The 13,249-nt window shown below is 47.4% G+C and overlaps 1 long non-coding RNA gene across 4 annotated transcripts; it reads left to right on the forward strand.

Annotated features, from left to right (window-relative positions):
- Nucleotides 1–506: 506 nt before the first annotated feature.
- LOC148001817 (uncharacterized) lies at nucleotides 507–10,289 on the forward strand. Of its 4 annotated transcripts, none has more exons than XR_015636188.1 (5): nucleotides 507–737; nucleotides 1,516–1,649; nucleotides 4,058–4,154; nucleotides 7,860–8,192; nucleotides 8,624–9,485. It is a non-coding gene; the product is annotated as an uncharacterized LOC148001817 (long non-coding RNA). The 4 variants fall into 4 exon arrangements; XR_015636187.1 differs by lacking the exons at nucleotides 507–737; nucleotides 1,516–1,649; nucleotides 4,058–4,154 and adding exons at nucleotides 4,664–5,613; nucleotides 5,755–5,900; nucleotides 7,073–7,302; XR_015636189.1 differs by lacking the exons at nucleotides 507–737; nucleotides 1,516–1,649; nucleotides 4,058–4,154 and adding exons at nucleotides 6,533–7,302; nucleotides 10,088–10,289 and having other exon boundaries at nucleotides 8,624–8,818.
- The last annotated feature ends 2,960 nt before the right edge of the window (nucleotides 10,290–13,249 follow it).

The raw sequence follows: 13,249 nt of genomic DNA on the forward strand, positions 1-13,249 counted from the left end.
GATGTCACATCAACAGAGAAAACGACGACAAAACCGCTCTGGGGCCTGGCATCTTAGGTTTTAGATAGTTTTCTGTTTCTTGCTTTTTAGCTCTTGGTCGCTGCCGAGGTCCATTTCAGTCCGGATTTGACTCTTCTAACTTTTCGACCCCTGGAACCCAGCTGGGTCGCGACCCCGAGGCCAGCTCCTTTGTACAATGTCCCCTTTGCTTATCATCGCTCTGGTCCCATTCTCTGTATGTATTTTGTAGCCGATCCTGGAGCTACCGAAAACAATCTCCTTCGAGGCCTCTCCCTGGTTTGCTGTTTCATCTCCTCAAAGCTTTGTCCAAATATCACCTTCCCTGACCATCCTCCTTCAAACCACACACCACCACTTCAGCCTGCATCCCACCCGTCCTTCCCTGGTGCCATTTATGCGCGGCCCTAGAGCCAATGTTTGACTTAGGTTCTGTCTCCGCCCATAGAATCTACACCACACAGAAGCAGGGGTTTGTTGGTTTTGCTCCTGGAGAGTGGTGCTACAGATGCTGGGTAAATATTTGTTGAATGGAGCGAACCACGTACTTGCTCTCAAATCCCCTGGCCTAGTAAGATAGTGTCCAGCCTGACCAGAGTCACAGCAACTCAGCCTTGTCATCCCATCTGAGACGGAAAGAAGCTCTTTTGGCAGCGCCCACACTTTCTGCGTGTTAATTTTCACAAAGCAAAAGCCCTGAGCTGCAAAGTAGACAGAAGGTAGTGGATGCATGCTCTGGGAGAAGAGAAAGACGACTGACGATTTGAGATGGGGGAGGGGGAGGGCAAGGGGGGGTGGCGAGCCCAGGAGGAGGAGGACAAAGTCAACTTTGGTTCATTTAATTTGCCCTCGGCCCTGAAGTGAACCATGTGGAGGGGTGAGAAAGAAGTCGTGGCCTATGGTGGCCAATAGAAGATAGAGTTAGAGAAGGGCTGGAGCCAGGAGGAAGGAGAGGAGTTCAGAAGCTCCGCCCAGTTTAGCTTACCTGTGAGAAAAAGCGGAGGTCTGTGTGAGGAGTGTTTACCTGGTGTTTGAGGACTGACTGGAGGAAGGCTCTGGGGCCCCTGGTGGGAGAGATGAGTCTGTGAAGAGACTGCCCTCGAGTGTCTGTCTGCTCAGGGTGGAGACAGGATAATGGGAGGGTAGAGGTGTAGGTTCTGTGTATGTAGACCTCTGTGTGTTTGCCCAGGAGAACAATAGGCACCATTCCTGCCCCCATAGCTGTTTGAGAACCTGGCAAAGGGCCCAAGGCACAGTGGAAGCTGGAGAGGGCTGGGTGAGGGAAACAACAAAGGGTCTGGGATTAGATTTGTAGGAGAAAAGGCTGAAAGAATGAATTAGTAACTAACCGTCTCTTCTCAAAGAAGTAGGTTTCTGTCCCAGTAGCCAGGGGTTCCAGGAAAATGCCCTGAAGTTGCATCTAGAGAAATTTTGGTTAGACAAGGAAAAATGATCCTCTTGCCCCTAAAGGTTATTAACCTCTGGAATCTCTCTCAGGGGTCAGAAGGAATGTCTTCAGTAAATAGGACAGATGTCATTTCCTAATGGAGGAAGTTCTGCCTGGAAATGCCCACATACACCCCTTTCCACCCTTTCAACACTTACCAGGGTTCGATGCCAGACCCTACAGGGTGAGTGATTGATACATGACCTCTGCTCAAAGACTCTGTGGTCCTGAAGGGAACTAACATGGATGTGCGCAGTGATGACTCTTGAAGCCAGTGAGACACCGCCTGCCTGCTGTGACGAAGACAGGCAGGGCTCTGTGGAAGGACTCTCTCGTCAACTCCTCAGTACCCTGGTGACTTCTAGAAGACCGTAGGGATCAGAGATCACCTACATCAGGGATGATCTGGTCTCCATCTGCCCAAGGGATTATGAGGGCCTGCCAGGGAGAGTTTTGGGTTAAGGAGCAGTCACTGGCTTTGTGGTCAGAGGCCAAGTGTCTGTGGGTAGAGAGAGGGTAGTCTTTTCTGGGTGGACACGATCAAAGAGTTGTGAGTAAGGGTGAGAACTAGGATCGATCGGCAAGGGCATACAGGTCACATGGCTAGAACCTGAAGTGTGTGTGGAGAGATGACAGAAGCATTCTGTCAGACCCCGGGGCTGTCTCTCTGCTTTACCCCCAATCTTTGGTAGAATATGACGTTTTAGGTGGTTTTCTAGAAGGGAAATGTGGCTCAGTGTGTGATAGAAGCCAGATGGCGGTGCTTGCTATTCACTCTCAGGTTTTGCTTCATGCTATGCTGGGGACTGCACGTTTTGGATTTGTTCTTTCATTATTTCAAAAAGTGACCCTTGAACAGGTGAGGAACCTGCTGGGTCTTTTGGGGTGTGGGGGTGTGGTGCCTGCAATTAGCCAGACAGGCAATCTCTGCTTTCTTCCACTTTTCATGTAAGAGTGAGGAGCCAATTTTAAAACAGCATGACTTGTGGTATAATAAGAAGGTCTAGGTCTTAGGGCGATCTCTAGGATGAATGCCATGACCCATCATCATCACCACCATTGTCATCATCACCACCACCACCACCATCACCATCATCATCACCATCACCATTACCATCATCATCATCATCACCATCACCATCACACATCATCATCATCACCATCATCACCATCACCACCACCATCATCATCACCATCATCACCATCACCATCATCACCATCATCACCACCATCATCATTGCCATCATCATCATCATCACTACCACCATCACCACCACCATCATCACCATCACCATCACCATCATCACCATCACCATCATCACCATCACCATCATCACCACCACCATCTCCATCATCATCATCATCACTACCACCATCACCATCACCATCTTCACCATCATCATCTTCATACTTCTACCATATACTGAGCCATATTTCCCTACTAGAAAAAGTGAATTTTAAAAATTGGATTCTGCCATACACCTTCTAAGGTGTGTGGAAGAGGATGACATCTGGGGATTCAAGGATGACTAGAGGCATAAAAGGAGGCCAGGGATGGTGCAGTTTCCCAGGCAGGATGCGCTAAGTGCCTTTGCGAGATGAGGTTATGCAGAACCGGGTTGTAGATCTTTGAATTTTGGGATGACGCTCAGGAACATGACTGAGAACAGAGGTAAGGATCAGATTGTCAAAGGAGCTTCAAAGAGAAATAAATACCGTGAGAAATTCCCAAAGGGAAATAAAGACAGGGTCTTGTGTGGTTGACCTTGGACTTGTGGCAGCCTTCCTACCTCTGCCTATGGCATGCTGGGATTACAGGGGCTTGCCATGGTGATGATGACTGAATGATTCTAAGCCAGACAACACAGTTGCAGACTGTGTTTTGTTCGAAAGCTCCGTGAGGCTTCCAGGTAAATGGCCTGAAATTGGGTCAGGATTGCCAGTCTTTCAGGCTGAAGTGACAGAAGTCAGGGTTAAGGGGAGGGCACAAAGGACTGAAAGGAGAGCGGGAGTTCCAAATTGTTTGTGACTCTCTTGTTGCTAGCAGAACATGAAGGAGAGAGAAAGGGATTAGGAAAGGTCTAGCTTCAGTAACTCACACGTTAGCTATTGCCAGGATGAGAAATCAACAGAGAGGGCACTCGCCCAAAATACGAATGCTTCCCATTTTGCAGAGGAGGAGACTGAAAACTGTACAGTAACAGTAACCTAGCCCAGCCAGAATAACGGAGCGACTGAAATCTAATCTCTAGATGGCATGAGTCTGAACTACCACTCATCCTATTTTGGGGTTCCCCTGTGAAGTGACTGGCCCCGAGGAAGGGGTTCAGCCTGCAGCTGACTTGGGCTGCGGTTTTCCTGTGAGTGGAGGCCAGGGCCGCTGTGGAGGAAGGGAGAGGTCAGGCTTGGCAAGAGGTACAGGAAATTCATCTCTGTAGCAGAACTCTAGTTAAATGGAGATCTGGCTGCTCTGGATGGGAGCTGACAGAGAGCCTGAGGCACTGCCCCTGGATCCTGCTTCTGCAGGTTTCTGTGCTCAAAGCAGCCTGACCTTCTCAGACTTCTCTCAGATAGCCCCATTTTTACCTCCAGCAACAGAAGCTACTATGACCACCAAGGCAATACCCGAGAGATGTGCTTTCAAGACACTTGGACATTTATTGATCCCGGAGAGGCTTGTAACCTCCTGGTAAGGCTTTAGTATGTCATATCCTTTGGAGAGAACAGAAAGACCGAACCATAGGGCATACATGTGATTTGCCTGGAGTCCTCGGGTTCCTGGGAACAGAAAACATGCATGACATATTTCCCGTTGGCTCTGGCTCTCAGAACCAAACGTGGTACAGCCAGGAGCTCAGAACTCAGGAGTTTGAACTGGCTCTGCATGAACTAAAACCCAGGTTTCTAGACTCGGGTCACCAATCAGTCAATATTGAAAGTCAGGTGCCCTTGGGCATGGGGCTGGCTTTAGACCTCAGGGAGCACAGGATGGTAAATTCTCCTAACCTGACCACCAGAAGTTCCAACGTGCTAAACACGGCTGTTCTCTAAGTGATATCCTTCAGCATGGGACTCCAGCATGAGAGTGAGAAATGCAGATTCCAGGAGACTTAATAGATCTGTAGACACAGATCCTGGCCGGGATTGCACCTCAAGCTGACTCTTCCTTAATCTTTAGGCAGTATGTCCCAGAAGACTGGAAAAACGTTTCTTTAGCAAGAAAACTGAGGTCTTGGAAGGGCCCTGGCCTGAGCCAGGAACAGTTGTCCCTACCCCCTCAACCCTAGCTCTGTTTGGTGACTGTGGTGGGGTTGCCAGGGGAACCGGGCTGTGCAACTTCCTGGCTTTGGCGTTTTTCCCCCTCGTTGGCCTTATCTCGGCATCCGCCACCCAGTCCAGGGCTGCGTGCTGGTCACGTAGAGGGGAAGCTGGTGCCAGGCGTGTCGAGGACACCAAGGGAACACTGCCCAAGTATTGGAAGGGCCAGAGGGTGGTGCTGCGAAATTCAAGAAGTCCAGGAGAGTGGGCAGGGCCATGAGTTCGTTAATGTCTTTCTCTATGGCTTGGGAGGTACCTGCCAAATGAGGATGTTGGAGAATTATGGCTAACTAGGGGCTCTCTCTGCCTTATCGCTCAGTTCTTTTCACAGCCGGATCCCGGCATCACCTGAACGAATGTTCTTCTCCAGACCTACTCTCCAGCCCCAGGATCCCCCAGTGGTCCCTACCCCAACACCAACAACCCTGCTTCCAAAGTTCTATGCATGTCTGCTCTTTCTGCTCGGGTCAAGATTACTTTCTGTGTTTTGGGCTCTCCCTGCTGCAGCTCAGTCTCGTGGGCAGTCATTAAGAGCAGGAAAGGGGAATGGGGTTTTGAAGACAGATGGAATGCTGCTAGCAGTGTAAGTAAAGTAATTCGTGCATTTAAGTATTTATTTATGTTTTGGGCCTTTGATTTGAGAAGAATTTAGGGTGGTTTGGAGAATTTAAGTGTTCCAGGAAAGGCAGCGGGGTGATGCAACTCTCAAGCTTCATGCAATTTAGAAACAAAAGAAAAAGACCCATTCCTGAGTCCTGATGTTTGCACTACACTAAGGACAAGACCCCTGCATGGCTGAGGGGAAGAAAACACAGCAAACTGATTCTCAGGCGAGGTCTTATCTTCATTCCCTTCCGTCCCCCAGGGATGGGGGCTATTATCCCCTCCCAGGAGGAAACCAGGCTCAGGCCAGGGTCAAGCCTTGGGAGACTTATAAATCATAGCTGTCCTTTTCCGTTCTGTTCCTCCAGGGAACACAGCATGGGAGAGCTTCCTCCCAGCCCTCCAAGATGGGATTTTGGCTAGGAACCAGACGCAGCAGAAGCAGCTTTACTGAGGATCAAAATGGATACCCCGAAAATGGAAGCAGAGGCTATGGAAGGCTGAGGAGAAGGAGGTGACTCCTTGCCTCAGGAACTCTGAGGACGAGTATAGAGGTTCAGAGAGATCCTGAGGAAGAAGCGTTGCCACATTGGAGCAACACAAATTCCTCCACAGGAATGTAGATCTCATCCCGTTCTCTGTCCAGGCCCAGCCACGTCATCCTGCTTCTTTCCTCACCTACCCACGGAATGTGTCTTTCCCCCTAGTGCTGGGTGGCTGGGTTCCTCCATGCACTTCAGAGGGGCGGGGGAAGGGGAGGACAGGGAGTGGTAGAGAACTAGTGTCCCTCTGCATTGCTCTTAGGAGACATGCTTAAGTGAGAAGCCAGACTTTATTTTAACAGCTCTGCTGAACCATGTCTCCCAGGCTCCTCCTGCCAAGTAGGCTTCTTCATCATAGAGTCAAGCTTCCTATGTCTCCTGCCTCAGCTACTGTGACGGCATCTCTAGGGCCAGCAGGGCGATTGGGATGAAAAGGCCGTTTCAGGGTCAAGTCCAAACCAGAATGGACAGGGTGGGCTACTGATGTTTGGCCCCCTCTACTCCTCTCCTGGATCCTGACCCTTGGGTAGCAATCTAGGCCTTATTCTGGGCATTTCTGGGAGCGATGCCATGGTAGGACGGCTAGAGGTAACTGCTTGAAGTTTGGGTAGGGATATTGCTGTACTTTTGAGCCATATTTTGCTGAGAAAGCTCTGTATCAGTGCTGGGACCTGGTTATGGGAGGCCTGAATCTTATGTAGTTTTGGAAGCTCCACTTGAGAAAGGCAATATGAAATTATTAATGCAAAATTAAATACAGAGACAAACACTTGGAATAATAAAGCCAGAATAATTACAAGCTGTAAGCACTCTTATATGTCACCAAGATTGCCACCCCAGGAGGAGTAATATGCTTTGTGAATGGCGGTAATTCCACCCCCGCCTCTCAGTCTCTTTGAATAATAATGATTTTATAACTTGTATAACAACCCAGTCTTTCCCGGGATGTGGACTGAACGACACTCTTGTTATTATTGATAGATTAGGATGTTTCTCTTCTCAGCTGCTGTGGGGAGAAAAATCACGTCAGTTTTTATTGTTCTTGTCAAATTTGGGGGAAATTGTATTTCATTTCTTTCTTATAGGAGCTGTAGGATTTCGGAGCATCGTTCAGTAATTAATCTTATGTGTCTTTTGAATTGAGGGCACTCAGTAATTAGCTTGTCGCTGGTCCAGCTCTTGCCCGGCTAGTATGGGTTTCATGGATTCTCTATCAAGGCCAACGCTTTCTGTTAAATCAACAAGGACTTCAGTGGTCTTCTCCCAGATGTTCGCGTCACTCCCTTCTTGTTAAGTGGATCACTGTGCAACAGAAACTCCATCTTACTCCTTCAGATCTCATCTGCTCCTCTTCCGGAATTGCCTTTCTCTGTGGTATAATTTAAAAATTGATTTAATTTGCCTCTCAATTTCAGAGTAATTCCCACCGAGTTCGTGGCACGCTTTTGCTGTTTCCACTCCATGAGCTATCCGTCTTAAGCTCATCTAAGGCGCGTTAATACATACACACGTTAAAGACGTCAGAAGAAGAATGTCCATCCGTGTCCGAATCAGAAATCTTTTAAATTCATCCTCTGATTTAGCTCCGTGGTAGAGTCAGTGCCTAAGGCCCCGAATTCGACCCTCGGTTTAAGGAGATTGCAAAAGTGCTTGCTGCAAAAGCGTGACTGACCCGAGCCTGATGCCTGGATGTGGTAGCCCACATCTGTATTTACCTGGTAGCTTGCATCTGTCTGCATGGCACTCTTATGTGGGGATGGAAGGTAGAGACAGGAGAATCATGCTACCCCACCTCATCCCTGCCTGTGTGTGTGTGTGTGTGTGTGTGTGTGTGCGCGCGCGCGCGTGTGCATGTGAGTGCGAGCGAATGCCACAGATATATAAATAAATAAAAATAAAATAGAATAACCTCATCAACTCCCTCCCCTCAGGGTACAGAGACCTATGCAGAAAATGAGGTAAAATATTGCAAGAGCCAATGGATGGAAGACGCCAAAGAAACAAGTGTCTTCCAGACGCGACAGGGCTGATGCACTTGTGAGCTCACACCAGGGAAACAGTATCTTCCAGACACAATAGGGTGGACGCACATTCAAACTCATGAAGATGTGGCAGTAAACACAGGGCCTGTACAGGTCCAAGCCAAATGGGGGGAGTGAACATGAACCCCTATCCCTAACTGAGAAGCTCTCTCCAGCTGGCAATGTCTCACAAAGGAAAAGCTGGTCTCTCTAATGGAGTCTCGCTGGGTGTACAGATCACAGGTAAGGGCAGGTCCCATTCCCAGCAGGAGATGCCCAATACAAGATGAACTCAATGCTATTTTTGTATTATATTGCTTTGCGTGGACTTTTTTGGTCTTTTGCTTGTATATTATGTTTTCTGAATTTTGTGTTTTTATGAGCTTACATTTTGGTGTGTATCTCTCTGAAGATGTTTATCATGCATTTTCTTTCTCCCTTTAAAATGTTTCCCTGTTTGCTTTCTAAAGGGAGAGAGGAGGAAGGTCTGAAGTTGGAAGGGTGGGGAAGTGGGGATAATCTGGATGGAGATGAGGGAGGGGAAATAAAAACATAAATAAAAACATAAATAACATAAATAAAACAAAACGGATTTAAAGCAGCGTATTCAATTGTTTCATCATTTTAAATACTTTTTTATTTCATTTTTTCAAATCTTTGGAAATACATTACAGGGTATGGAGAGATGGATCTGTGGTTAAAAGCACTGACTGCTCTTCCAGAGGACCAAGGTCCAGCACCCACATGGCAGATCATAACCATCTGGGATTCCAGTTTCACGTGATCCTATGCCACCTTCTGGCCACCAGTGGTACTGCAGACACATGGTGTACAAACATTCAGTCTTCATACTCATCCACATAAAAATTGTAAGAAAAGCGTTCAAAAATGTTAAAATATTCTTGTTATGCTTCACAGTGTATTTGTAGCCCACTGTCCTGATGTACTTGTCAAATGTCTGCCTCTTCCTCCCCAGAACTTGTGAATACTTTCCTTACATGGCAAGAGAGGTTTTAGAGAAATGATTAACTTAGGGAGCCTGAGGTGGGAGATGATTGTGACTGTTCAGGTGGAGTTGATGGGCTTTGGGGACAGGGGAAGGGGTCGTGAGCCAAGGAAAAGGGGCAGCCTTCAAAGCAACAGAAAGCTCTAGGGAGAATGCAGCCTTGTCGATGCTTCAATGTTAGCTCAGTGAAACGCATCAAACTCTAAATAAAATTTGAATAAATTTGTTTTTATTTAAGCTACTACATCCATGGTGGTTTGTCATAGCAGCACTGGAAAGCTAATGCACAGGACTTAAATAGTTTTAAAATGAGAAGACTGCCTCATCATGTTTGGGAAAATTCGGGTGACATAGAGATTCAAAGAGAAAGCAAAGGAGGAATACAAGTGGTCAACCGGTTTGGGTGCCCAGTTGTTCTCTGATAGGAGGTCTGACATGTAGAAAAACTATGTGTGTTGAATTGCTGTGTCTCTGGACACAGAAAACTTCAGGCTTTACTAAGCATTAATATAAATGGAATCCCCACTTAATATTTTGTTTTCTATTCTTATTTGTATGTGTATGTATGATGTGCATGCATGGTGTTTATGTGTGCCTACATATGTGTTCACTGCATGAGTGTGAATGCATGCATGTATATGTGTTCACTTCATGGTGTGCATGCATGTGTGTATATGTGTGCTTACATATGTGTTCACTGCATGAGTGTGCATGCATGTGTGTATATGTGTACTTATATATATGTTCATTGCATGAGTGTGCATGTGGAGAATGGAGGTTGGTGCTGGGTGTCCTTTTCAATTGTTCTCCACCTTTTACGTTGAAGCAAGATCTCTCACCTGAACCCAGAGCTTGCTGATTCTGGTTATGTAGGAAGCCACACTGCTCTGGGACTGTTTCTGTTTCTAGGGCTTATGGGAGGGACTGTCATACCTGCCATACCCATCAGGCATTTATGTGGGTTTGTGGGATCTGAACTCTGGTCTTCGGGCTTGTGTGGCAAGCATTTTACCTGATGAGCCAGCTCCCCAAGCCCACTTAGAACTTTACAGCATCAGTGGTTGGAGGAATATTTTTTTCATGGACTGGCTTCTGGCTTTGTTTCCCAACCACGTTTCCTTTCCATTTCCAGGCAGCAGGCGTCACAGCACAGCTATGTGGAGAGTATGGCTGATAAGTTGTGGCCTGGATGTCCAACGAGTTGACTTAGTAGCCCGGTGAAGGGAGCGTTTCAGGAAGTTTTCCTATCCTGGGAGAGTCTTAACTGTACATGCAAGTGATGGAAACCACACCAGCATGTGTCACTAAATTCAGAATAAATGTTTCTTTAAATCAACTTACATTGCACAAATACATGAGTAAGCAGACGTATTGCTCAGGGCTTTGCTATGAGCCTTAGAGTGGCTCACACCAAACGGCAGGCCTGGAGCACGGCACTGCTAACTGAGACACCTTCAGGCAGAACACTGGGGAGTGATTTCTTTTTTTTTTTCTTTTTTTTCTTTATATATATATATATATATATATTTATTTATTAACTTGAGTATTTCTTATATACATTTCGAGTGTTATTTCCTTTCCCGGTTTCAGGACAAACATCCCCCTCCCCCCTCCCCTTCTTTATGGGCATTCCCCTCCCCCTCCTCCCCCCCTTGCCGCCCTCCCCCCAACAATCTAGTTCACTGGGGGTTCAGTCTTAGCAGGACCCAGGGCTTCCCCTTCCACTGGTGCTCTTACTAGGATATTTATTGCTACCTATGAGGTCAGAGTCCAGGGTCAGTCCATGTTTAGTCTTTAGGTAGTGGTTTAGTCCCTGGAAGCTCTGGTTGCTTGGCATTGTTGTACCTATGGGGTCTCGAGTCCCTTCAAGCTCTTCCAGTTCTTTCTCTGATTCCTTCAACGGGGGTCCTGTTCTCAATTCAGTGGTTTGCTGCTGGCATACGCCTCTGTGTTTGCTGTATTCTGGCTGTGTCTCTCGGGAGAGATCTACATCCGGCTCCTGTCGGCCTGCACTTCTTTGCTTCATCCATCTTGTCTAATTGGGTGGCTGTATATGTATGGGCCACATGTGGGGCAGGCTCTGAATGGGTGTTCCTTCTGTGTGTTTTAATCTTTGCCTCTCTATTCCCTGCCAAGGGTATTCTTGTTCCCCTTTTAAAGAAGGAGTGAAGCATTCACATTTTGATCATCTGTCTTGAGTTTCATTTGTTCTAGGCATCTAGGGTAATTCAAGCATTTGGGCTAATAGCCACTTATCAATGAGTGCATACCATGTGTGTTTTTCTGTGATTGGGTTACCTCACTCAGGATGATATTTTCCAGTTCCGACCATTTGCCTATGAATTTCATAAAGTCATTGTTTTTGATAGCTGAGTAATATTCCATTGTGTAAATGTACCACATTTTCTGTATCCATTCCTCTGTTGAAGGGCATCTGGGTTCTTTCCAGCTTCTGGCTATTATAAATAAGGCTGCGATGAACATAGTGGAGCACGTGTCTTTTTTATATGTTGGGGCATCTTTTGGGTATATGCCCAAGAGAGGTATAGTTGGATCCTCAGGCAGTTCAATGTCCAATTTTCTGAGGAACCTCCAGACTGATTTCCAGAATGGTTGTACCAGTCTGCAATCTGGGGAGTGATTTCTTTTCTTTTCCTTTCCTTTCCTTTCCTTTCCTTTCCTTTCCTTTCCTTTCCTTTCCTTTCCTTTTCTTTTCTTTCTTTTTTTTTCGGAGCTGGGGACCGAACCCAGGGCCTTGCGCTTGCTAGGCAAACACTCTACCACTGAGCTAAATCCCCAACCCGGAGTGATTTCTTTATAGCTCACTCCAGCACCCTCTTCTCCCTGCCTTTAACTGTTCCTGCCGTGTGGCAGTCCAAGCTGAGAAAAGAATGCATCCTTTGTTTTGCAGTCGCCTCTTTTGGCCTTACTTTGCTCTTTGGTGTGTGGTTAATAACTGCCTAAGAGAGGTGTGGATAGTAATTGGATTCCAAAGGAGATAAGAGTAGAGGAACCCAGAGGATAAACTGTGCAGCTTTTTGGATTAAGCAGCAGCAATGGAGGCCGTAGAATCAGTGGTGGTGTGGTGGTGTGGTGGTGTGGTGGTGTGGTGGTGTGGTGGTGTGGTGGTGTGGTGGTGTGGTGGTGTGGTGGTGTGGTGGTGGTGGTAGTGGTGATGGTGGTGGTGGTGGTGATGGTGGTGGTGTGGTGTGGTGGTGATGATGGTGATGGTGGTGTGATGGTGTGGTGGTGGTGGTGGTGGTGTGGTGGTGTGGTGTGGTGTGGTGGTGGTGGTGGTGTGGTGGTACAGTGGTGGCTGATGACTCTGTCTCCCTTCCTCCACTACCCTAGGGTTAGTCAACAGCTTTCCGTACTCAGGTTGGAGTAAGGTTCTGGAAGACAAGTTTGGAGGGAGACTTGGGGGTTTGGAGAGACCAAGAGGTCAGAAAATAAACTGAGAAAGAAAAGCAATCACAGTTTGGTGGGAGGTTTTGTGGGGGTGTGAGGCATGCGGGATCCCAGGTCTGCTCAGCCTTGTGCTACAGGTCTAAGGCACAAGGGACTAAGGTAAAACTGGGGAAAACCTTAAAGCTCCTGAAAATAATCACAGGAGGAGTGTTAAAAGGCAGGTTCCCTTAAGTTCCTGCCATTGATTTTGACCTTGTTTCGGGTCGGGCTTACATTTGAGTTTGTTTGTTTATTTATTTATTGGGATAGATCTTGCTATGCTGCCCAGGCTGGTTTTGAACTTCCTCTCTCAGACTCCTTGTATTTTCAATAAACTCCCTCAGATCTAAGGCTGTGAGACTGCATATGCGTCTTCAGGGATGGAAGTCGTTCTTTGGTCTAGTCAGACTCCCTCCTACTGTGAAATTTGTTTGGTTTAATGCTGCTTGCCTCTCAGCAGCCTGAACTCTCATCAGGTTTGGTTTGAATCCTCCCGGAAACCGGTAGCAGTAACCATGGTAACCTAGGGTTGGTGGAAGGGTCTGTGAGGGAAAAACCATGATCCTGGGCCTGGCTCTTAGGGGTCTTGCTAGTTGAGCTCTCCTGGGCCCATGGAAAGTAGACCTTTAAAGTTTGAGCCTGACTTGAACTGGGTTAAAGCCAAAGTGGACATGATGGGCGTATCCAAGGGGCTCAACCTTCAAGAGCCTGGTCCCAGCGATTCTAGGGCGGGAAAAGGTTGAGGGAGGGGTTCCTGCATCTAAACTACCTCGTGACTGCCCCAGGAATTGGGAGGGGCGAGGGCGGGTCTAAAACGCTGAGTGCTGGGTCTTGGTTGCTGTGGTAA

This window comes from Rattus norvegicus, chromosome 13 (assembly GCF_021556685.1).
Source record: "Rattus norvegicus strain SHRSP/BbbUtx chromosome 13, alternate assembly SHRSP_T2T, whole genome shotgun sequence".
NCBI lineage: Eukaryota > Metazoa > Chordata > Mammalia > Rodentia > Muridae > Rattus > Rattus norvegicus.